The following is a 26,520-nucleotide window of genomic DNA, read 5'->3' on the forward strand; positions in this document are numbered from 1 at the left end:
AGTAACAGTAAAAATCAGAACAGGCTGGTAAGTTGAACCCAAGAGGGTCGGAGGGCAGAAGGTCCAAGAAGAGGTGGGCTGAGTAGCTGGAGAGCAAAGTTAAAAGTGGTGGAAACAGGAGGCGAGAAAGCCTTGCTCAAGGAGCGTACAATCTAAAGGGCGGGGAAGACAGACAGAGACACAAGGGTGAAATGGAGAAACGGTTAAAACAGAGACAGGGTCGAGGAGGGGGGGGATAAGGGAAGAGAGGGAAGAAGGGAAGAGAGGGAGAGGTAGCCGACAGGTGGATGGTTAAGCAGGTGACTGGAAGGCTTTTGAGAAAAGGTGGGTTTTAAATGTTTGTTTGAAACTGGACAGATTAGGGGATGTTCTGATGGAGCGAGGGAACTTGTTCCAGTGAAGGGGGGCAGAGCAAGAGAAGTCCTGGGATACGTGTGTGAGAAGAGGTAATTAGAGGGGAAGAGAGGCGACGATCATTGTTCAATCGCAGTGGGCTGGATGGAGTGTGAATAGAGATAAGGTTGGAGATGTAGAGAGCAGTGGAGTTGGCGAGGGCCTTGTAAGTCAGAGTGAAGAGCTTGAAAAGGATTCTGTATGGGAAGGGGAGCCTGTGGAGGGCTTGGTAGAGTGGGGAGACAGAAGTGGAACGGCAAGAAAAGAAGATGAGCCTAGCAGCAGCGTTGAGTACAGATTGAAGAGGAGCGAGATGAGAGAGGGGGTGGCCAATAAGGAGAAATTTTCAGTAGTCCAAGTGGGAGATAATGTGTTTTGATTGGTGGCTTGTTGTTGTTCCACCAGTCGCGGAAGCACATAAAGTATGGAATTCCAACTTGTTACTATCTCTTGCTAAAGTTAGTGGCATGGCAGGTCATATATATTTTGCAAATTATGGAGTGTTCTACAAACAGTCACTGAATGCTGAAAATGCCCCAAAATATTACAGGCCACAGACAGCATCTGCTCCACTGACATCTATTTTTTTGAATAAGTGCTGAACAACCAAGTATTGGCAGAGCATGGTTTGTTTTGTAATGCACACACTATGTTCCCTTCATTATCGGCAATGAGGAATCCACAGGAAAGTCTTGTCAGGGTGAACCATTCTGCTATGAATGTGGAGATTTGTCTAAAAAAAAGAAAATAGCTAACATTCCATACATCACCCGCAGAGGCAAAAAATGGCTCAAACCATGACCATGTTTTGCTAGTAGGGGCCATGCTACTGCTCGCACTTGTACTAGAATGATGATTTCAAAAGAGAGTGCTCAACACGGTCATGCATCTTCTGTAATTTCCCATGTACCACCTTCTCGCTCTGAGTGTAGGTCTGTCACCTCCAGCCACATCAGTGCATAAAAAGAACACTGACGCTAAAGAACAAATTGGTCATTCACAGAATCATGAGTAGAATGAAAGGGAGTGCTATCTGTGAGTATGACATTTCATATTCTGTAATTATAGAGCTGCCCCCTTCGCCGATTTCTCAACCATTTTGGAATGTGAGGATGAGTAGTAATAAACAGGGCCGCTGAGAGGGGGTGGGAGCTGGTACTAATTACCCGCTCCCCCTCCGCTCAGTGAGACCCGGGCCCTCACTGCTGACATTTGTTATTTTCTTTTTGCCACGCAGGGGGGGGGGGGATTCATTAGTGGGGGAAAAGGGTAGTTTTAAAGAAAAAAACATATACTCACGTGATCCCACCACCGGCTTTCGTCCTCCCTGCTCCGTTCACACTGAATGTCGAGCGTGACATCATCAAGTCACGCCCGACATTCAGTGAGGAACAGTGCAGAGAGGACCCAGCAAGGAGAAAGTAGAGAGAAGACAGGAGACAGAAGAAAAGAAAAGAGATGACAGGAATGGAAGCAAGGGAAGGAAATAAGGGGGAGAAAGGCACAGTGTGATTGGAAAAGGAGGGAAAGGCACAGTGTGATTAAAAAAGGGGTGAAGAAATGCACAGTGTGATTGAAAAAGGGAGGGAGGGCACAGTGTGATTGAAAAAGGGGGGTGAGAAAGGCACAGTGTGATTGGGAAAGGGTGGAGAGAAATGCACAGTTTGATTGAAAAAAGGGGGGCAGCATGGCATAGTGTGATTGAAAAAAAGGGGGGGGGAGCAGCATGGCACAGTGTGATGAAAGGGGGCCAGGAAAAGCAACATGGAGGGTGCAGTGTGATCATAAGGGGGCACAGTGTGGTTGTGATGAAGGCGTACAATGTGATCATAAGGAAGCATTGCGTGGTAATGATGAAGGGGCACAGTAATGTGTGTGTGATGGCACAGGGCTTGTGGCAATGTAGTGTGTATGATGGCACAGGGGGCTTGTGGCTTGTGTAGTGTGTGTGAGGTAGGTGGTGGCTAATTAATGGGTGCTATTTTGTTTGTGGGGCGATGGTGGGGCAATTTAATAGAGGGGACTATTAATTTAAGATGGGGTGGTTTGGGGGCTATTGAATGTTGTGCTGAGTTTGGGGAGAATGATGTCTTTATTAAATGTGACTATGAATTATTTAATGGCACTAATGGTTGCGGGAAATAGGTATATTTATAAAATGTAAATATTATTAATTTATTGCTGGAGCTGTTTGCAGGGAGGTAAATAGGTTAATGGGAATACTATTATTTTAATGCTGGGGCTGGAGGAAGGCCTACTTATTATTCGTGAGTGCTATTGATTTAACTCTGGGGCTGGTTGTAATTTTCGAAATGTACCCCTTTTTTTCCAAATAGGGCCCCCAACATTCCAGGATCCAGACAAGCCGCAACTAAAGAAAGCAGCAGCCACAGCTGGTGAAAGTGGCAAGAACATGTAGGAGAGAACAGGACAGTCTGTGAAATGTTGTGATTCTAATGGGACAATCCCAATATTTGTTGACAGTTCTACCCAATGTAAGGGGCATGCCAAGATTGTTAACTCGTAATATGCACACTGCATTCTTTATATAATACATTATGGTGCTAGATCTTCTGAAAGTCAGGAGTGCACAACAATACAGGTTTTTTTCTGTAGAATGGTGGCATTTTTCACCTGATAGCCACGCCCCAATGATGCATACCCATGCCCCCAATCGTATGAACACACCCACAGACAGTTTTGGGCAGCGCAATATTTTTTACCATGTTCAACTATAAGGGGGGCCCCATGAAGTTGTTGCACCGGGGCCCTGAATTCCTCTTGGCAGCCCTGGTAATGATGATGATTTAGACATAGAAATAGAGGATACTATTTTGGAACTTGCTAATGTGCAAGAGGATGAGGGGGATAAATGTGGATCTGAAAATGATGAATGTGTTATACTTGAAGAAAAGCATCTGTAGCCTTTGTGATGCTTCAATAAGTAGAGGTAGGGATTATATAGGCACCTCCCCCCTGTCATATTACTTGCAGTAAGCTAATTCAAGTAGTTTATCAAAAGATGGAAAATCGTGTATAGTAACAAGCAGTCTATCATCAGCTAGCACCAGAATGAATAGACACCCCATGAAGTCTTCACAATCAATACCTTCATCATGAACTTCCTCACTATTAGTATGCACATAATGGCAGGTCATTCACAGCACCCTGTCTTTTGGCCACTTACTAGCACAGATGTGATACTGTTCCTCACACAATTGCCTTCACAGTCAAACACTTGGATTTTAAAAGCAAGAAATATAAATACATTTTGAGGGGTGTGCTGCTTAGAGAAATACAGCACCCTGTTATTTGTTCACATATATAACAGACATTCCAGGGGGTAAATGTATCAAGGTGTGATTTTGCAAATACAGCGATTTTCTCGGGAGAGTTGAAACTCGCAGATGTATGAACCTGAGATTTCATGTAAAATCGCCAGAGATGTGTTTCTGTCAAAATCGCTGTTTCCAAAATCGATAGAGATCAAACTCCCAACTATTTGCCACTCTGGCTATACATGTCTCAAATGTATGAAGCTGGGATTGCTTTAAAAATCACCAGATACAACACGCTGCATCCTAGCAGCGTGTTTAGTAAACACATCACTGTTACACTGTTCCTGCCTATAGAGCCAGAGTTCCTGCAGCTGTCAAAAGTGTTAAAAATAGATAAAAGTTTTTTAAAAAAAATTGTGGAGTCCCCCGCCCGAGCACTATTAACCCTAGTGCTGCCAGCCTACTGCTTGTTACGCAAAAATCGGGGAAAAATTTTGCGTAGGGTCCCCCCGATTTTCACTTAACCAGCACTAGGCAAACCAGCCTGGGGTGGGTGGCACTATAGCAGGGGGACACCCGGCAGGGGTCCCCCTGCCTAATGATAACCAACCCCAGGCTGTTCAGCGCTGGGCTGGATACCCTAGGGAGTGGGGTCTGCCCAAAAAAAACGAGCAGGCCCTCCTCTAGGGACACCCAGTCCAGTGCTGAAAGCACTAGGGCTCTTCCTACACCCCCTGTGCGGTGGGTGTAGGGTAATAAAGGTGATAGATATGTATAAAAACAAACGGACACCATTTTGTTTTGTGGAACTACAAGTCCCAGCCAGCCAGGGTGCTATAAACAGTCTGGGCATGCTGATGCTTGTATAACTACAAGCACCAGCATACTCTTGGCAGCCAGGGTTTGTTGGCACTTGGAGAACCACAAGTGCCAACATTTCGTGACACCCATGGCTTGCTGACAGATGTATTTCCACAAAATACAAAACCCCAATAAAGACATTAATCACCCTCATTTATATCACATAATTTTATTAAAAATGATAAATCCCCAATATACTCACCAGTGATGTTTTCATCTGTCGTTAGCAGATTTGCCCACGCTGTTGTGGGAATCCCCTATTGCTATAAATAGACCTTGCGGCTGTGCTAAGTTTATTGCGTATCGGAGCTTCTACAGTGTAGAAGCTGTTTGCGGCGTCTGTCATCTTTTTTTATTGTTTTTAAACAAGCATGTTCCGGATTGGATTTTACAAATATGGGGCCCTTCTGGCTGAAGATAAGAAGACTGCAATCAACAAAGGCAGAGGCAAGCGCAGGATTTGAGGAGGGGGGGGGGTGACCAGCATGCATGGGGGCGTAGCTATAATTTTAGACAGTGCTAGGTAGCTCTCCAACTTGTCCAATCCCCCTTTAAATACCCAAGCAATGCTGCGTGCACTACTGTTAGGTGCATGTAGCCCCCCTTCATGAGTAGAGCAGTGTGAGGTGGGACATACCTCCCAACTGTCCCTGTAGTCCAGACAAAGTCCTGACTGAGCTGGTCAGTCCCCAAACTCAGGACTGCCCCACCAGAATCAGGACAGTTGGCAGACTGTTCTTCCTGCTTTCATTACTTATTGCTGCTGCTCGTGTCCTAAGCTCAGTTGTGCTTGACTGGATCCTGGAATGTTGGGTCCCTGTTTGGAAACAGAATAGGTACATGAGATATAGAAATACCAGCAATGAGTGAACACCCTGCCTCTATACAGTCTGATATTAAATCAAAACAACTCATGTTTTATTATTAGTGCCCCATTCTTGTAACCAGCCCGACTGTAAAATAATTTTATTCACCTTTAATAAATAGACCTATTTCCCCCAAACAACCCCAACATTAACTGTAATCATATTTATTAAATAAACCTATTTCCTACCATACATTCACTTTTAAGAAATAGCAATCCTTTTTCCAAAACTCCGCCACACATTTAAATAATAGTGCCAAAACCACCCCAACATTAAATGAATCATCCCACCCTACATTAATAAGTCTGCACCAACCCCACTATTAAATTAAATTGCCCCACCATAACCAAACAAACAAAATAACACCCATTAATTAGACACCACCTACCTCACACATTACATTGCCACAAGTCCCCTGTGCCATCACACACACACTACATTGCCACAAGCCCCGTGCCATCACACACACACTACATTGCCACAAGCCCCGTGCCATCACACACACACTACATTGCCACAAGCCCCTTGCCATCACACACACAGATTTCCACAAACCCCTGTGCCATCATAAACACACTATATTTCCACAAGCCCCCTGTGCCAACACAAACACACTATATTTCCACAAGCCTCCTGTGCCATCAAACACACATTACATTGCCACACGCCCCGTGCCATCACACACACATTACATTGCCACAAGCCCCGTGCCATCACACAAACACTACATTGCCACAAGCCCCATACCATCACACACACACTATATTGCCACAAGCCCCGTGCCATCACACACACAGTACATTGCCACAAGCCCCGTGCCATCATACACACACACTACATTGCACGAGCCCCATGTCATCACACACACACTACATTGCCACAAGCCCTGTGCCATCACACACACACATTACATTGCCACAAGCCCCGTGCCATCACACAAACACTACATTGCCACAAGCCCCGTGCCATCATACACACACACTACATTGCACGAGCCCCATGTCATCACACACACACTACATTGCCACAAGCCCTGTGCCATCACACACACACATTACATTGCCACAAGCCCCGTGCCATCACACAAACACTACATTGCCACAAGCCCCATACCATCACACACACACTACATTGCCACAAGCCCCGTGCCATCACACACACACTACATTGCCACAAGCCCGTGCCATCATACACACACACTACATTGCACAAGCCCCATGTCATCACACACACTACATTGCCACAAGCCCTGTGCCATCACACACACTACATGGCTTGTGGCCATGTAGTGTGTGTGATGGCACGGGGCTTGTGGCAATGTAGTGTCTGTGTGTGATGGCACGGGGCTTGTGGCAATGTAGTGTGTGATGGCACGGGGCTTGTGGCAATGTAGTGTGTGTGATGGCACGGATCTTGTGGCAATGTAGTGTGTGTGTAATGGCATGGGGCTTGTGGCAATGTAGTGTGTGTGTGTGTGTGTGTGTGTGTGTGTGATGGCATGGGGCTTGTGGTAATGTAGTGTGTGTGTGATGACATGGGGCTTGTGCCATCAAACACACATTACATTGCCACACGCCCCGTGCCATCACACACACACATTACATTGCCACAAGCCCCGTGCCATCACACAAACACTACATTGCCACAAGCCCCATACCATCACACACACACTACATTGCCACAAGCCCCGTGCCATCACACACACACTACATTGCCACAAGCCCCGTGCCATCATACACACACACTACATTGCACGAGCCCCATGTCATCACACACACACTACATTGCCACAAGCCCTGTGCCATCACACACACTACATTGCCACACGCCCCGTGCCATCACACACACACATTACATTGCCACAAGCCCCGTGCCATCACACAAACACTACATTGCCACAAGCCCCATACCATCACACACACACTACATTGCCACAAGCCCCGTGCCATCACACACACACTACATTGCCACAAGCCCATGCCATCATACACACACACTACATTGCACAAGCCCCATGCCATTACACACACTACATTGCCACAAGATCCGTGCCATCACACACAATACATTGCCACAAGCCCCGTGCCATCACACACACTACATTGTCACAAGCCCCATGCCATCACACACAGACACTACATTGCCACAAGCCCCGTGCCATCACACACACTACATTGCCACAAGCCCTGTGCCATCACACACACTACATGGCTTGTGGCCATGTAGTGTGTGTGATGGCAGGGGGCTTGTGGCAATGTAGTGTCTGTGTGTGATGGCACGGGGCTTGTGGCAATGTAGTGTGTGTGATGGCACGGGGCTTGTGGCAATGTAGTGTGTGTGATGGCACGGATCTTGTGGCAATGTAGTGTGTGTGTAATGGCATGGGGCTTGTGGCAATGTAGTGTGTGTGTGTGTGTGTGTGTGTGATGGCATGGGGCTTGTGGTAATGTAGTGTGTGTGTGATGACATGGGGCTTGTGCCATCAAACACACATGACATTGCCACACGCCCCGTGCCATCACACACACACATTACATTGCCACAAGCCCCATACCATCACACACACACTACATTGCCACAAGCCCTGTGCTATCACACACACACTACATTGCCACAAGCCCCGTGCCATCATACACACACACTACATTGCACGAGCCCCATGTCATCACACACACACTACATTGCCACAAGCCCTGTGCCATCACACACACTACATTGCCACACGCCCCGTGCCATCACACACACACATTACATTGCCACAAGCCCCGTGCCATCACACAAACACTACATTGCCACAAGCCCCATACCATCACACACACACTACATTGCCACAAGCCCCGTGCCATCACACACACACTACATTGCCACAAGCCCGTGCCATCATACACACACACTACATTGCACAAGCCCCATGCCATTACACACACTACATTGCCACAAGATCCGTGCCATCACACACACTACATTGCCACAAGCCCCGTGCCATCACACACACTACATTGTCACAAGCCCCGTGCCATCACACACAGACACTACATTGCCACAAGCCCCGTGCCATCACACACACTACATGGCCACAAGCCCCGTGCCATCACATACACACTACATTGCCACAAGCACCGTGCCATCACACACACACACTACATTGCCACAACCCCCATGCCATCACACACACTACATTGCCACAAGCACTGTGCCATCACACACGCACTACATTGCCACAAGCCCGTGCCATCACACACACTACATGGCCACAAGCCCCGTGCCATCACACACACACTACATTGCCACAAGCCCCGTGTCATCACACACACTACATTGCCACAAGCCCCGTGCCATCACACACACACTACATTGCCACGAGCCCCTTGCAATTACACACACACTACATTGCCCCAAGCCCCTTGCCATCACACACACACTACATTTCCACAAGCCCCGTGCCATCACCTACACACTTCATTGCCACAAGCCCCGTGCCATCACACACACTACATTGTCACAAGCCCCGTGCCATCACACACAGACACTACATTGCCACAAGCCCCGTGCCATCACACACACTACATGGCCACAAGCCCCGTGCCATCACATACACACTACATTGCCACAAGCACCGTGCCATCACACACACACACTACATTGCCACAACCCCCATGCCATCACACACACTACATTGCCACAAGCACTGTGCCATCACACACGCACTACATTGCCACAAGCCCGTGCCATCACACACACTACATGGCCACAAGCCCCGTGCCATCACAAACACACTACATTGCCACAAGCCCCGTGTCATCACACACACTACATTGCCACAAGCCCCGTGCCATCACACACACACTACATTGCCAGGAGCCCCTTGCAATTACACACACACTACATTGCCCCAAGCCCCTTGCCATCACACACACACTACATTTCCACAAGCCCCGTGCCATCACCTACACACTTCATTGCCACAAGCCCTGTACCATCACACACACACACACACACACTACATTGCCACAAGCCCCGTGCCATCACACACACACACACTACATTGCCACAAGCCCCGTGCCATCACACAAACACTACATTTCCACAAGCCCCCTGTGCCATGACACACATTAAACTGTCACAAGCCCCCTTGTCAACATACAGATACACATTGACATCAGAGAGATCTGAGACCAGCAGAGCCTGTGGACCACATGGACAGCCGAGAATGAGAGCAGAGGGATAAGTAACAGGACCTAAGAGCCTGATGCTTGACATACAGGGCTAGATTTACTAAGCTGCGGGTTTGAAAAAGTGGGGATGTTGCCTATAGCAACCAATCAGATTCTAGCTGTCATTTTGTAGAAGGTACTAAATAAATGAAAGCTAGAATGTTATTGGTTGCTATAGGCAACATCCCCACTTTTTCAAACCCGCAGCTTAGTAAATCTAGCCCACAGTCTCTTAATTGTAAATACTGGTGCAACAATTATGCAGCTATATTAACCCAGCAACCTTATCACCAGGTTGCCAGATTACAGAGTGTGAACCCTTAGCACCACTGTCTGGCTCCTGCTATGTGCTTACAGATTTCCTGTACACCAGACCCTCGGTTATACATTTACCACGATCATTGCACTCCCTTTGTGCTAACCTGTGACTTGGGGATTAGCCCTTGCTGTACCGAAACACCTCATTAACCTGTTCCTGTTTACCAGACCTCTGGCTTTCCCTTTATTTGTATTTTTTTTTTGAAGTTATCCTGATCTTTCAGTATACCAGACCCTTGGTTGTGATCTTGACTACCAGCTGCATTAATCCATGGGATATTATATTTACAGATCCCAACCAGGCTATTCCTATATATTAAGTGCGGTACTGTGACCCTTATTTCATATAGGGAATTGTGGCCAGAACACCGGGAGTAGCCTGCTGCTGTTATCATTCTCCAGAGTGTTGCACTCCTTTTGCTAATGATGTTTCTAAGTGGCCAGTCAGATTTCTTATTAATAAAGATCAGTCTCTGTCTAACTAAAGCCACCAGCCACTGGGATACCACCTCAAAGTTACAAACTGCTCAATCCCGTGGGTGGGAAATATATTCATCAATTCACTTGGTGTACCATGTCCCCTAACATTCGGCAGGTACGCAGAGTAGAAAGGTACATGGAGACTTGGTACATGAAGACCATGAGCAGAGCAGCAAGCATACCTGTGCATCAGGGGCGGGGCTTGCGTAAATTGCGTCAATAAGCCATGGGACCTGTCAGAATGCCTGCTCTTCCGTGACTCCGGGAGGACACCCCGAAACTCAGGAACATCCCAGACATTCGGGAGAGTAGACAAGTATGCGTTTTGTACTTTTTCTGACCTGCACATCCCATATAGTAATGTAATCCCACAGGTGATCCCAGAAGTGGTAAGTGAAGAACATTTTCTTATTCACACTGTGGTGAAAAAAACAACTAGTATTTGTACAAAAATGAGTGGCTGTGTATTTACATTTGTGCAGCTACATATGTTACCCTTTGTCTCCTTGATTTCAGACCTTAGCAGTTTCGTAAAACTGTAATTTGGACTACTGACTTGTTTGCTTACTGTTTTTATCTGAGTTTACACTATTTACTGGGTAAAGGTGAAGGCTTAATAATATTGTATATGTTTGCCCATGTTCCCCTTGGTATGAAAGCACTAATCTGAAATTGTACATATTATTATTCAAAAAAAATTCAATATAGCATAGGTAAATGACCCAGACTTTGTATAAACTTGCCAGGGAATGAGAATTCCAGTCTGCTATGTCCTATTTTCTGAGGTTTTACACGATTGCAAATATATTTTGTATATTGTGTTAAACTAGAATCCTGGTGCAACCATCATTCAATGCATTAATTAATTTACATATTACAAGGCTGTATAGAAATACATAGAATTCAATATTACAATGTCTTTAACCCTTTTGCCACTGAGGCTTTTCACACCATTCCAACATCAATATCAATTATTTGTTTATGTAGTACCTCCTCATATTATATTCTGGGTTTTTTTCCAGAATATTTGCAGAAAATACCATTAGTCTTCTTAAACATTCCATCTTGGCAATTAAAATCTACCCAAAATGTACAAATGAAAAGTGTTGTTTTTTAGTTATTATTGAAATCTGCAGTAGTAAATGATAATGCATTTTTTGAACGAAATGCCTAAAATGTGCAGGAATAATATGGGTAGCCCATTTTTAAAATTAGACAATCTGCCACATCAAATTGGGGTACCTGTATTTACTGCAGCCAGGATTGAGGGAAAACTGGGAAATAGACCCACCCTCATCTCTGAACTTCTTAATGCTTTCTGTAGTATAGGTTTTATTGTCTGGTGATCTCAAGGCCTCTGAAGGTGTCCTGTGGTATCTGGCACCAAGGCTTTAACAGCAGATCCTTTAAGTCATGTAAGTTGCAAGGTAGGGTCTCCATGGGTCTGACTTGTTTTTCCAGCACATCCCACAGATGCTCGATCGGATTGAGATCTGGGGAATCTGGAGTCAACAACTTCAACTCTTTGTCATGTTCCTCAAAATATTCCTGCATTATCCTGGAAATACCCGGGGAATACAGTTGCCATGAAGGGGTATATTTGGGCTGCAACAATGTTTGGGTAGGTGGTACATGTCAAAGTAACATCTACATGAATGCAAGGACCCATAGTTTTACGGCAGAACATTGCGCAGAGCATCACACTGCCTCCACGGATTTGCCTTCTTCCTATAGTGTATCCTAGAGCCATCTCTTCCCCAGGAAAATAATGCACATGCACCCGGCTGTCCACATGATGTAAAAGAAAACGTGACTCATCATAACAGGCCATCTTCTTCCATTGCACCATGGTTAGTTCTGTTGCTCCTGTTTCCATTGTAGGAGCTTTCGGTGGTGGACAGGGGTCAGCCTGGGCACTCTGGCAAGTCTGTGGCTATGCAGTAAGTTGCGGTGCACTGTGTGTTTTGACACCTTTCTATCATAGAGAAAAAAATGTGGGATTTTTTCTTGTCGCACTAATTGTGGAGAGTTCCTTTACCCTATATTCTAATTTTAAAGTAGTTGTCATTTGTTAGATTTGGGGTGCACAACTACCTTATTGCTGTTCCATGAGAAGAAAAGAAAGAGAAAGAATTTGTTCAAGGTGGTGCACTTAGTTCTCCCTTATTTTCTACTTTTATTTTGCTTTTTTTATTTTCAATGTCTATTTTAGTCATCTGGATTTAAAAATGTATCTTTATTTTGCATTAAAATATGTTCATTGCCAAACAGCAAAATATAAAAAAGGAAAGTGCAATGTGAATAGATCAAAAATTGTGAAATAGGTGCAGTTAAATTGACTCCTGTATTTTTTTTTTTTTATAATTCAGTATTCAGGCTTACTAATAAGGAAGATTAATTTGTTATTTTGTGATCTATATCTCATTCTTTATAACTTAATATTTTTCCTTATATAGAGGCTAGGTTCTAGCAGTCTAACCCTTTATCTTGGATTGATGATAGCCATATTATTCACTGTGGATACATTTTAAACTGTTTTATTCTAAGGGCTAGATTTACTATCAGGCGTGTTTGTAAACCCGCCGACTTTCGGCGGGTTTGGCGGCGGTTTAGCCATCGCCGGATTTACTAAGGCTAAATCCGCACGGCCAGAAATGATGTTTCCAAACCCGCCTCTGTATAAAGCGCCATGACGGTTTCAACAATGTTCAACATACAAACAGCCGGATTTACTATTAGGGGGTTTATAAAGCCGCCGGAAAACCGCCATTCAATAGACCAAAATGAAAGCGCTGCTTGTGAGCGGCGAGATTGTTCAAACAGTGTGCTGTTTCAGGTATTTGGGCAATCAGAACAGAAGGAAAAGGGCCATTTCATGTTCAAAGTTTTTTCCTTTGGGATTGTATATGTTAAAAGGCCAGTGTCTTGTAATTGCAGTGTTGTTTTGGTTTCTTTTTCTCTTGTGTCTTCCCACCATGCAATTTATTTACTGATTTAGTAGAGGGGTGTTATAGCGTACCTTTGTACTTTGGTAAACTAGGTTCAGGTTACTAGAATAATCTGGTTGGGTGGCTATGTATGCACCTGAAAAGGGGTCTGATATTATCCTGGCTGGCTGTTTGATACATAATCTAGCAATACATCAACTTACCCCACCGATTATTGCAGTAGACAGTGAAGAAGAAGGGGTCCGTGTCACATCTGGTGATGTGCAGAGCACAGAGGGCGGAAGGGAGATTAGAGACCGTCTAATTGCAAACTACTTTACGTGTAAGTACATAGTATAAAAAACATTTTTTGCTCAAAAATGTGTTTTATGTGAGTGCAATTTTTTTATTTTATTTTAAATGTTTTGTAAATTGGAACCTTTAAAAACAGGATAGTGTGTACTCCTCATGTGGTAAATATGAACATCCCTGGATTGTGACAGTCAGAGGTCAATGTTTAAGTGAAATTAGTGCATAGTTTTTAAAACATCAGTATACTCTTGTTTAATTAGCAGAAAAGAAACACTGACACCATAGAAATTTAACTGCATTTATTGCAGAACACAATAAATAATAACGTATAATGCTTACGCAAATTTGTGAAAACATGAAGCAATAATAATTATTGCACTAGCGACGCCTTTTTGCAGGCATATCACAATGCTTGGTTCCACTCTCTCCCCTCCCTCGCCCACCCCTGGTGCGAGCACCTCTCCTTGGAGGAGTACTCTGTACAGATGTGCTAGGCGTACTAGCGGTACTGGTGGTGGCTGAAGACATAGGTGCCGGTAAACGGGCTACAATTTCTGAATGTAGTTGCCCTGCCAGCCGGGTCACATTGGCATTCCCCTCACGTACTGTGGAATGTAAGGCCTCCACAGCCCCAGTCATTTGGGCCAGCTGCACATTGGTCTGTTCTAAAGCTGTTACCAGACGGTTGATTCCAGCAGGGAGTTGACTATTTGAGCGGTGTATCCACCTCAACTGGGCCGCAATTTGGGACATGTGGTGAGTTTGCCTGTCCATGAACAATGTCTGTTGCTGCTGGAATGCGCCAATAGACAGCGCCATTTCTCTGGCTGGGTCCATACTTTCAGGTGCAGGTTGGTGGTGTGATGGTTCAGCAGGGCCAGGTGAAACTTCCTGGAGGCCAGACACAGGGGCATCCACTGTTACCAGGGTGATGGTCGTTTGATCCTCTGGCTCAGGGGACATTTCCAGGGACTCCGCCTGAGGTGGCTGGTATGAAGAGGGCCCTGTGTATGAAAAATGACGGTAAGTATATAGTATATAATATGTTTGTATATTGCATTCTGAACACTGGATAGGAAAGAATATTCTTTAGCAACTACAGATTCTTTCACAATGTTTGCATTCCTGATTTCTAGTCCTATGCTACCTGCTTAAGGATGCACTTATTATCCTTTTAATAGCCATTATCATTTGGACTGTGTAGTACATGCTGGGTTATTTAGACTAAACTGCATGCTATAAAAAGTGGAGATGTTGCCTATAGCAACCAATCAGATTTTAGCTGTCATTTTGTTGAATGCAATAAATACAGTAAAGGTATATTCTGATGGGTTTCTATAGGCAACATATCAGTTTAGTAAAATGTAGCCCTAACTTCTCATTGCAAACAATAAAAAAAACCAAAACAAAACAAAAAACATTGACAGCAACATTTGCACAGAAAATCAATTAACTCCATTATTTCTCTCCTAAACAGAAATCACGTACCTGCTTGCTCGTCTGTGCCCGAATCTCTCGCTGAAGGTGGAGGTGTAAGTCTGGCACTGGGACTGAACTGTGGTCCTGGCGATTCTGGATGTATTAGAAAAAGCATACAATGTATTTCCAGAAAAAAACAATTTCCAAATATACTGTTTATTGCACAAATGTGTTTGCAATTTTTTTTTTGCTATGAGAAAAAAAAACCTTTACAAACTATTAGAGGCAAAAATACACTTTGAAAAACCAAAAAAAAAAAAAAAAAAATTTAAGAAAAAACGTTTGCAAATAGAAAAGCAGTTTTAAAAAGAGAAAAGCAGTTTTGCAAAGAGAAAAGCAGTTTTGCAAAGAGAAAAGCAGTTTTAAAAAGAGAAAAGCAGTTTTAAAAAGAGAAAAGCAGTTTTGCAAAGAGAAAAGCAGTTAAAATACTGTTAGGGTAAAAAAAACAAATAACTCACCAACTACTTGGCCAAAAGAGGGCGAGTCGGTGTCCTGGACATTTATGCCCTCTACAATTGCAGCCGGCATTATCTGGTGCAGCTCCTCCTCGTATGTGGTGTACTCCATACGAAGTGGGGGGCCACCACCCGTGCGCCTTGTCGACCTCCTTTCCTGGGCCATCTTCTCTTTAAGCCTCCTCTTAATATCAGAGAAGCGCTTGCGGCAGTGTGCCACTGTCCGCTTCAGTAGGCCCACCGCGTTCACGGCATCACAGACTCTCCCCCACAGTTGGTGACGCCGCCTTAGAGGAGTCCGGGCTGCCAGGTTCCCTAGGATGACCTCGTAGCAGGGAATGATGTTGTGCACAACACACAATTCTCATCATGTGAGAAGCGCACATTCCTCCCTGTCTTGGTCTTCCTGCCCTGTCATGTCTCCTCAACCTCTCCCTCTCCCTCCTCTGACCCCTCAACCTCCATCTCCCTCTCCTCAGCCTGTTCTCCCCTCCTATCTCTGGACATTTTTACCCAGAAGACAGAAAAACACAAAACACTGAAGGACTTACAAACACAAAGAACAAACTACACTACCTACAGACACACTTTCCACACAGTCACACACAAGTAACACAGACAAAGGACAAGTCAAATACAAAAAATACAACACAGAAAATAAATGAGAAAATAAATGTACAAAACAGGAAAAAACCACAGGACTACTCACACTTCAAACAGATATCGCTCCACCAATCCACCAAACTCCAACTCTCACCAACTCTCAGCAAACCACTATCCTCCAAACTCCTCTCACAAAACTCCTCTAAACCCTATCAGAGAAAAAAGTGTCAGGCCAGTGGTTTATATAGGGCTTGTGATGTCAAATCTCCTGACTTTGAAAATAGCCAATAGTAACAGGCCAGGAGACAGGTGTAATTTTCAAAAAATCCGCCTTTACACAAAAGCGCCGTCATTTAAAGCAAAAGCGCCATGTTCTATTCAAAGCCGCCGGCGGCTTTGAGCATTACATCCTGCCGTGACATCGCCGGCGGCTTCAAATTGAAGCTGATATGCGCCCATTAGTAAATCCGGCTGTTTGCAATGCAAACCCGCCGGAAAACCGCCGCGATGCATGGCAGCTTCAAGCCGCCATGCATCACGCCTGATAGTAAATCTAGCCCTAAGTCTCTTAACAATATAAACAACTGTATCTATTGTTTCCTCTGGTTAGAGATTGCTAACTGAAGGCTGTGTGTCTATTTCTGAAAAAAAATCGCAAATGCAATGGTATACTTAGGCCACACAAATACATACACTGTCGAAATATAATAAAGTAATTTGATAGTATAAAAAAAAATATATAAAAGCAAACAATAGACACAAATCTACATATAATGCAATACAGTGCTGGTTGATTTGTTTTTGCCCCCTGTTACACCCATTCTCTATCATTTGTCCAAAATACACAAACACTTGCACTCACCCCCAGGATGTCCCATTATTTCAGGGTTGGGTTCACCCACTTCTAATTTATCGAATTATGTTGATTTTTATTTATACAACCTCTGGTGGTCTTGTTGAAATCCTATATTCGCGATTCTGCACACCACCTACTAAATCTTCTCCAAGATATCACATGGGAGGACGAATTTGCATTTCTGATGATGGATGTGGAATTCTTACACACTAATATCCCCCATGATACAGGTGTGAGTGTCATTAAGGATGTTTTATTAAGAAGAAGTAAAGTGTCATATAGACCTTTATTCTGTTTCACAATAATTTTCTATTTGACGGTCAACACTTTTTACAGGTGATGGGACGACTATAGGCACTCGCTTCGCCCCGAACTGTGCCAATCTGTACATGGGTGCTTTTGAAGAAGCCAGCGTGTGGGGAGACGAGTTTGGGGCGGACATCGTTCTCTATTGCTGTTACATTGATGATCTATTTATTATTTAGAAAGGTTTGGAGGCACGAGTACTTGAGTTTGTTAATTATCTAAACACTAATGATTTTAATTTAAATCTCACTCACAAGTTTCATACCACACACATGGATTTCCTGGATGTATCCCTGTCGGCCATAGGTTCTGTCATCACTACTTCCACTTTCTTTAAGATAGTTGATTTCAGTAGTTATCTACACTTTTCCAACGCCCATTATAAGTGGAAAAAGGGCAGTTTATGCGCTTGCGTCGCACCTGCTCCAGTAAAGAAGTTTTCCGTAAACAAGCTGTAGTAATGAACCAGAATTTTCTGGATTGAGGTTATCCTTCTGACCTTATTGATCAAGCCTTGACTGAAGTTGACAGAATGGAGAGAAGTAATCTTTCAGAGTATAGAAAAGAGAGGGATTTAATTAATGAGGTCTGACCCTCTACAATTAATATCCATGTAGGTTCCTCAAATGAAGAAAGGGGAGTGCTGTTAACTAAGAATGGGCATTTATTTTTAAGTTTAACAAGTCATCTTCCACTATTAGAAGAATCATTTGCTCCAATTACTCCAGGATCCAACATTAAAATCACTTTTGACTAAGAAACCAGTAATAGTATTTAAAAAAGCCAATAATTTAAAACATATATTGGAACCAAGTTTTTTAAAGTCTCAAAAGGACCACTCACAATCTAAGTCTAGTATTAGAGATGGACAGATAAATATGGATTCAGAGACTAAGATTAAAAAAGATTGGTTTCCCCCTGTTCCGGGTGGCTGTTTTAGGTGCGGAGGGCAGCATTATAACACCTGTAAACATATTGCTAATAAAATATATTCAATTAAGACTGCATCTCAAAACAAAGAATTCAGCATCAGAGGATTTATCAACTGTAATTCTTCTTATGTGATCTATCTACTCAGATGTAGCTGCAATTTGTACTATGTTGGAAGGACTACTAGGGCGCTTAAACTGAGGTTCAATGAACATAGAAGAAATATAGTTAATAGGTTGAGTACTCATAGTGTTTTGAGACACAAGCATGATTGCAATTTTGGATGTCTTAAGCTAACTGGGTTAGAACTAGTGAAAGCAACCCCAAAAGGAGGTGATCACTATAAAAGATTATGCAAGCAGGAAGTCTTTTGTTTTTTCCAGCTGAATACTCTCTCACCTGCGGTTTTGAGCGAATCTCTGGAGCTAAATGAGATTATCTAAATTTTGATTATTAAATACTTATATATGTTTGGCACTACTTTTGTGTAGATCTATCTTACTATTAGACACCTCAGTCTGTATAGACTCCAAGGGGCATTTCGGGAGGATAGCAATGCCTATGAATTTATTTGACTATGCTGATATTTAGTAGTATGGTGTCTTTTAGAACATTATTTTGTCATATATTAATGTGGTCCTCAGCATTTATTACTAACTACTTCTATTTATCCTATTATATTTCACTTGTGATTAGTTGTGTTCCCATTATTCATGCATTTGCATGAAATAAATAGGGTCACCTTTTAGTATACTTTGGGATTTACATTGCATGCAATAGGTTTATATAGGAGAGCTAATTGCTGTTTTGTATGTGTCTCTATTTTTGTTTTAATTTTTTATTATATATACACGTGCTCTTCGATGTTAAGTTGTTTATGTTTGTTCATATTGTGGTACCGTTACCTTTGTCCATAGGAATGAGGCTTTTTATGTGTAAGTTTTTTCTGTTTTAAAGATCTGTTTTATATATCATATATAATACAGAGTTACACTGTGGATAATATAAGGTTAATGACTTCAGTTCTGTTAGATACAAAGCTTGATTCTGCTTGGTATTTAATGAAGACAAAAGAGCCCCTGGTCACGTCTCTGAGGAAATTTCCTTGGGCGATGAAACGTGTCAGCCACTCATTTAGTGCTGCTCTATCAATAGAGACACCTGTTTGGAGCTGCCGGATCTTTCTGATATTTTTGCACTCTGTCGCTGCACCTTTTAGCCCTACGTGTGAAAATTGTGGAGAGGGAATCTTTGTGGAATGTCCTGATTCTTGGGGGAAGGAGGAACAGGAACACCATTGTATATATCGGGTGAGATTTACCTGTTAATAGGGCTCTGGTGCACACGGAGCAGAGTGTACTTTTCCAAATGCATCGTCCAGCCATCTGGTAGGGTGGTTGATTACCTTATACATGCTCCTGAATGCTCGGATATTGATATAACCCCCTGTATACATTGACTTTATGCTCGGGACATCAAGGAGATTATAAAAAGACAGTTGTCAGCGCTTATCCTTTAAACTGAATATCTGCGTGTGTCTAGCAAAATGAAAACATGAAGTATTAGTTCATATTTTGATCAAAAGATTTAAGCCTGCATCCCAGCAACAAGGGTTCCTCATTATATGCAGTTCCTACAGCAAAGGCTGGCTTGTGAGCCACACCCAAATGTGCCTTAAATAGGCTTAATGGACAGCTGCTATGACAAAAAGGCAATATTTTAAAACAAAACCAGAGAAAAATAAGCCCATGCTCGGTATATCCCACATTATATATGGTACCAGCTGCCTGGCAATAAGCCCCCACTCTGTAAAAACGCCACACGCTGATGATAAGTTCTATCAAGTCACTGAAGAGCGTTACTGGACCTGCTGTTTGCTGGAGCCATGTTTATACCTAGAGGGTAAATCCTTTATGTATACTCTGATCACCGCTATACGCTGACGCTAAGTTCTATCTAGCGATTTCTGGAGCCATACATTGGAATCTCTACTGTTTAGTCGCTTTAGCGATAAGAAGATTCACTTACAAGCTCCGTTGATATCAGTTATTTCAGCGACTAAACCCAAACAACTAATGTGGGATTTTTGTGTTGACGATAATTAAGACACAAAGGAACTGATTTCTCTTTTTTTATATGGAAATGTATTATAATATCTCAAGTATATATTAAGGAATCTCTCTCCTTATACTCCTATTAATTCACATCTAATATTGGTGTATTATTTGGATCTTAACGGAAACTTATACCCTCTATATCCATCTTTACACAAGCAAGAGATTTACTTAGATTTCATTAGGAATTGTTGGACACTCCTATAGAGTTATAACCAATTTATTCTATACACTTCATATAAAGATGCTATCATTTTACCATGTTTATTGATCATTGTGATATGTATTGATCACATCTGATTTTTTATTGTGTTGTAAGATATTTTATTCTTGGCCAATAATCTTTTTTATATGTTTACATTATTTGATTTTGATTCAAGTGATACTTATTTGTCACTTTTTCTGTACGTACATATGTGCATTAGCTAGTCCAATAAAATCTATTAACGGTTATTCTGCGCATTTCATATGTTTTTGTTTTGGTTTATATCTAGAGACTTAACACTGTCTCCTTTTTGAAATTGCTGCATTTGATACCGATATCTCCACAGAAAAATACTAGCTTTAGAATTAGCGCCAGAGAATCAAGTTGTTTCGCACTCTGTATATCCCATATTTTATGTGGTACCAGCTGCGTTGCAATATAAATGCCCATATGTGCAAACAAAACAAAAAGACAGTTGTCAGTGCTTATCCTTTAAACTGCATATCTGTGTGTGTCTAGCAAAATGAAAACATGAGGTATTAGTTCATATTTTGATCAAAAGATTTAAGCCTGCATCCCAACATCAAGGGCACCTCATTATATGCAGGTCCTACACTGACCTATATGATTTAAACACCATTAAAATGCAGTTAAAATCTGATGCACTCACCTCCCAGGTATAGGGGTTTACATCTAGCAAGGGCTGAGAAATACATTTTGAGATTATAGTTTATTCCCGCCCACAGGTACATCATCACCATCATATTTGGGCATTAATATGTGCAGCTCTACGTTGTGCTAATATCTATTAAAAGTTAAATCGGGCCCCTTTATTGACTACTGTCAGTCAGGATTCTCTGGACATATTACAATCTAGTTCTGGAGCCTATATGTCCTTATTGCCATTGGCACATATGGTATTTTGTTCTCCCTATCTAACTCAGAGTAATTGTTAAAAATCAGACAACTGGATATTGTCAGGTGCCGTCCTCGCTGTTTCCCTGTGAAGCGGGAATGGGTGTCTGGTAGTTCCAGTCCGGGGTGTCCTGTTGTCAGGCAACAGGCATGCAGCGCCCATGGACGTCCTCGCACTGTCGGGCGCATGTGCATTGAAACGGGGCACTTCCCTGTGCGGTGGTCAGCGTGGCTGACCGCCCCTCTCCTCTCCTCTTCCTATCTAAGGCCAGCAGCCTCTATTTAGAACTGGCTCTGGCACCATTATGGTGCCAGAGTATCAGGTCTTCTGTTCTCCAGCTTATTGGTGTTCCTGCTCCTGTGTTTTGGTTTTGAGCCGGCTACTCTGACTTCTCTTCTGGATTGTGATTCTGCTCATGTTGTGACCCTGGCTAGTTTTGACTATTCTCCTGGATTCCGCTATTTATCCTTTCGGTTTGACCTTGGCCTGTCTGACTTCTCTGTAGATCTCCCGTTGGTACCGCCTGTCTCCGTTTGGCTTCTGACCCGGACCGTTCTGACCATTCTCTATCACTACACTGGTAACTGTCAAGGAGGACCGCGCCCTGCATTCCCTGTGCAGCGAAGCCCAAACCTCCTTGTAGGGGACCCTGTTGAACACCTCCTGGCTCAGTGGCGCTAATACCGGTTAGTGGTTTCTCTACAATCGGGTCCACGCTCCTCAAAGCCTGACAGATATTTTGTACCTACCTTTTCCTCTGGAGGATATTTTAATGCATTAGAGGACTATTTCCAGTATACTCCATCAAGATTTTTTTTATGCCTATACGATTGGATTTATGAGTTGCAGTATACGATACAGGCGCTGTAATCACCCAGCACTATATTGCATTATATGTAGATTTGTGTATATTGTTTGCATGTTTTTATATATTTTTTTATGCTATTAAATTACTTCATTATATTTCCGCAGTGTATGTATTTGTGTGGCCTATGTATACCATTGCATTTGCATTTTTTTTTAGATACTCGTTTTGTTGGGGGATCGCAAGCCACTTGCAATTAGTGAAATTGACCACAGCCTATCAAGCACCGAATAATTTATTGTGTTTGTGTGTCTATTTCTACTTGATAATAGATTTGCTAGCTGCCTCCTAAATTCTCCACTCTAGCTCTGGGATAGTTAAGAGCTACATTGTAATGGGAAGTGATTTGGTAGCTACCTTCTAGTTGCTCCACTCTAACTCAGGACTAGGAGCTATATAATCCTAACCTCTTATGTTAGCATAATACTGCCATGGTCTTTTATATTAAGTGCAGCCAGCAAAAACGCTAACGCGCATTTCACTGGTTAGGTGGCTTTATAACTAAGCTTGAATACTGATTTATGAATAAAAATAAAGACAGGAGTCAATTTAAGTGCACCCAATATTTTTATTTCACAATTTTTGATTTATTCACATTGCACTTTCCTTTTTTATATGTGTTTTACAAACAACATATTTTAATGAAAAATAAAGGTAAATTTTTTGATTAAAATTACTAAAATAGACAGTGAAAACAAACAAATGCAAATTAAAAATAGAAAAAAAAGGGAGTACTGAGTGCACAACTTTGAACAAATTCTTTCTCCAGTTCACCGGTTGTCCTTCCTTGGCACTTTATAGCGGGAACACCTCAAAAGACCTGTCGTTTTGGAGATGATCTGAACCAGCCGTCTAGCCATCACAATTTGGCGCTTGTCAAAGTCGCTCAGATCCTTACACTTGCCCATTTTTTTCTGCCTCCAACACATCAGTTTCAAGAACTGACTGTTTACCTGCTGTCTAATGTATCCCACCCCTTCTCATATGCCATTGTAATGAGATAATACATGTTATTCACATTGTCAGTGGTTTTAATGTTGAGGCTGATCGTGATGACCGTCTGATTATTAACTACGACAGTGGAATACCCACTCTAGAGTAAGGGGCCGAGTGTCCCTCACTTAAACCAAACAAAGAGAACTCACAGCACAATTTGCAGTTTCTCTCAGGAGATATCTGATCTCCTCCCCCGACAATGAGAGAATGAATGAGGCAGAGCTGCAACCTTTTACAGACACCCCTCTGGTGCAGCTCCTAATTAGTCTGCTGTGAGCCTGCAGACCAGAAGACACGGAGTGGGCCTTTTATATGAAGCCCACCCTACTCTCTCCATATAAAACACCAGGGACCCTTACCAGCCTTTCCTGAAGCTGAGAAACACATTTTGAGAAGCTTTTCCTTAGACACAATCTCCCTGGTGTTTTAAAATGCAAATGACAGGAATCTATGACTTATGTACCTGCCATTCACTTCTTGCCAGCGCTTCCGTCACATATCCCCCCTTGTTTCGACCTACGGGGCGGAACAATTGAAGTTCCTAAACCATAGATTCGAGACAATGAATCTGCATTGGCCAGCTGGCTTCCTGACCTATGCTCTTCAGAAAATGTAACATTTTGGAGAGCCATGAACCACCTAGTTATTCGTCTGTTAGTTTCTTTGTTCTCAGACATCCATTTCAATGGAGCATGGTCGTTGATTAAGTTTCCAGCCCAAAAGGGAATACCTTCACATTCTAGCGCACATTTAATTGTTAGGGCTTCCTTTTCAATAGTGGCTTAATTTCTTTCAAGCTAATTCAACTTCCTGCTTAAATAAATAATTGAATGCCCCTAACCATTTTTACTTTGGGATAACACCGAACCTATCCCTACACTTGACGCATCTGTCTGCACAATAAATTAATTTTTAAAATCAGTTGTCATTACTGTCAAACTGGTTGAGTTGCTAATGCTATTTTTGATGCCAGAAAAGCATTTTCTGCTTCCGAACTCCACTTAAACATCACTGACTTCCTACCCTTAGTCAGGTCAGTCAATGGGACAGTAATGGTGGCAAAATTGGGAATAAATCTTCTATAATACACAGTGATTCCCAGGAAAGTTCTAACTTGTTTCTTGCTTAAAGGTCTTGCCCAGTTTTATATTGCCTCAATTTTATTAAGCTGGGGATTTATCAGACCTCTGCCTATGGTATACCCCAGATATTTCACATCCACCAGTCACAAATAACACTTTTTTAGATTGGCTGTTAAACCCGCCTTACGGGCTTGTATCCTGGGCAGGTGAGTTTTCCAATCTGGACTATGGATGACTACATCATCAAGATACGCCACAGCATATTGTCTATGGGGCCTCAGTATCTTATCCATCATTTGCTAAAATGTGGCAGGTGTCCCATGTAACCCAAATAGTAACCTCTTATACAGGAAGAGACCCTCCAGGGCAGTAAAAGCTGTCCTCTCTTTGGCTCTGTCTGACTACTGTACCTGCCAGTACCCTTTGGTTAGGTCTAGAGTGGTTAAATACCGTGCTGTACCCAATTTTTCAAACAGTTCAACCACCCGAGGCATTGGGTATGTATCAAACTTAAATACCTTATTTAGTTTACAAAGCCATTGCAGAAGCGCAAACTCCCATCAGGCTTCGGAATGAAAACAATAGGGCTTGACCACTCACTATGTGACTCTTCAATTACATTCAATTCTAAAACAATTTTAATTTCTTTAGACACTAACTCCCATTGGGCCTCTGGTATTCTATAAGGTTTCAGATCAATCTTAACCTCCGGCTCAGTGACTATATCATGTTTAATGATTGCTGTTTTACCAGGTACATCAAAAAATAAGTCTCTGCTTCTTATGAGAAACTCTTTAGCCTCACTCTTTTGGGCAACTGAGAGGGTGTCATCTACTGCTACTTCCGGAACCAGAGGTATAGCTGTTGCCGGGGAAACTAGGATAGCGCACAAAGCTTCTCTGTCTTTCCAAGGTTTTATAAGGTTTAAATGGTAGATCTATTCTGGCTTACATTTACCTGGCTGATATACCTTGTAATTAACTTCCCCCACTCTTTCCATTATTTCAAAGAGTACTTGCCATTTAGCTAAAAATTTACTTTTCTACGGTAGGCATTAAAACAAGGACTCTGTCCCCGGGAGCAAAGGTGTTTACTTGGGTATTACGGTTATACACTCTTTGTTGTGCCAGTTGGGCTTGTTCTAAGTGCTCTCTTACTATCTGCACCACTGCAGATATTCTTTCTTGAATCTGGGAAACATGTTCAACCATAGTTTTATAGGGACTGGGTTGCCCCTCCCATGTTTCCTTGGCGATATCCCATAAACCAGGGTTTCCCAAACCCAGTCCTCAGGGCTCCCCAACAGTGCAGGTTTTCCATATCTCCTTGCTGGAGCACAGGTGTATTCATTACTGACTGACACATTGTAACAGATCCAAGGGTGGTCCTAATTATGTCAGATGTGATCCAGAAAACCTGCACTGTTGGGGAGCCCTGAGGACTGGGTTTGGGAAACCCTGCCATAAACCCTTAGGGTGTCTCCCATACAAGAAACCAAGAGGGTGAGAACCCTGTGGAGGACTGGGGTACCTCTCTAATGGCCTGTAACAAGGAGCGTAGCAAACAGTTCCAATTTTTCCCATCTTTATCCACTGCCTTCTTTAACATATGCTTTAAAGTTTTGTTAAATCTCTTTACTAAACCATCATGCTGCGGGTGATACACAGAGGTCCTTAGTTGAGTGACCGTAAACAGGCAGCACAGCTCTTTCATAATTCTGGACATAAAAGGAGTACCCTAGTCAGTGAGGATTTGCTTAGAAATCCTAATTCTGCTAAAGTCATGTACGAGTTCCCTAGCAATAGCCTTTGTCGATATATTGCGTAATGGGATTGCTTCCAGGTACCTTGTAGCATAATCTAGTTTCACCAGAATATATTGAAGCCCCCAGGCAGAGTCTAGTAAAGGACCTACCAAATTCATGGCTATTCTTTCAAACAGTACCTCAATAATGGGTAACAGAGACAAGCGCAGTGGTGGGATTCAGACGGTTCTCGCCGGTTCACCAGAATCGATACCTAATTTTAGGCTCGGTTCCGCAATCCGGTGACTACAGGGTGAGTC

This window comes from Mixophyes fleayi, chromosome 3 (assembly GCF_038048845.1).
Source record: "Mixophyes fleayi isolate aMixFle1 chromosome 3, aMixFle1.hap1, whole genome shotgun sequence".
In the NCBI taxonomy this organism is placed as follows: Eukaryota; Metazoa; Chordata; class Amphibia; order Anura; family Limnodynastidae; genus Mixophyes; species Mixophyes fleayi.